The following is a 991-nucleotide window of genomic DNA, read 5'->3' on the forward strand; positions in this document are numbered from 1 at the left end:
AAAATGCATCTTAACATGTTTGGCAGACTGAAATCATAACAAATGAAGCTTCTCGTAACCATATAATTCAGTTAGGAGTTGATTTACTCTTGCATGTACGTTAAATTAGATACGAACATTCCAGACCGAGCTTTAACCTGAAAAAAAACCCAGAAGAATCTAGTAACAGCATCATATTGGTAATTAATAAAGCGTACATAATGTAGGAAATGTTCTGTTGGACATACTTTTAAAAATCGATTCCCCTCTCATTGTTTTTTTACTGAGACAAGGACATTGGTCTAATTAAATGACCGGGTCAAGCTACGACCTGCTACTTGAGCTGGTTAGCTATCCTGAACATGACCGATGCTTATCTCTACCTTTTTACCATCTGCAAACCATTATGAGTAAACGATTAAGGTCATTTCATTGTACCGCAGTGTGCACAATTTTAAAGATATCATGAATCATATTTTGAGAGACCATCTTTTGCAAGAATTTGATTTTTGTTTGACCATCTATTAACATTCAGGTTTCAACTTAAATCATTTTAAGTGTGTGTGTGTGTGTGTGTGTGTGTGTGTGTGTGTGTGTGTGTGTGTGTGTGTGTGTGTGTGTGGAGCTGCACAAGTCTGTGCCTAAAAAGTCTAACCCCTCAAACTAGGCTTAAATCATTAGACCCTTAGACCTCCACCTGTCAGCCAATGTCTCTATTCACAGGATTAAATGGAGGGAGGCGATGGAGGCATCCATACGTGAAATCTACGAATTAGCTGTGAAATTGCTGTTATTTGCGACTGATTGTTTAGGACTGAGTACACATTGTTTTTTTTAGGCCACCCTTTTGTTCAAACAAAGAGCGTTCTCATTATTACAGGCTAGCCTTTAAAGGGAACAGATGCACATACTCTTCTTAAGCAAGGAAGGTTTTAACATTTTAGCTCTATCTTATTTTGTTTGACGAGATGAAACTGTGAGAAGCTCATTACTAGCTCCGTCTTCTCCCCCA

This window comes from Odontesthes bonariensis, chromosome 11 (assembly GCF_027942865.1).
Source record: "Odontesthes bonariensis isolate fOdoBon6 chromosome 11, fOdoBon6.hap1, whole genome shotgun sequence".
NCBI classification, from domain to species: domain Eukaryota; kingdom Metazoa; phylum Chordata; class Actinopteri; order Atheriniformes; family Atherinopsidae; genus Odontesthes; species Odontesthes bonariensis.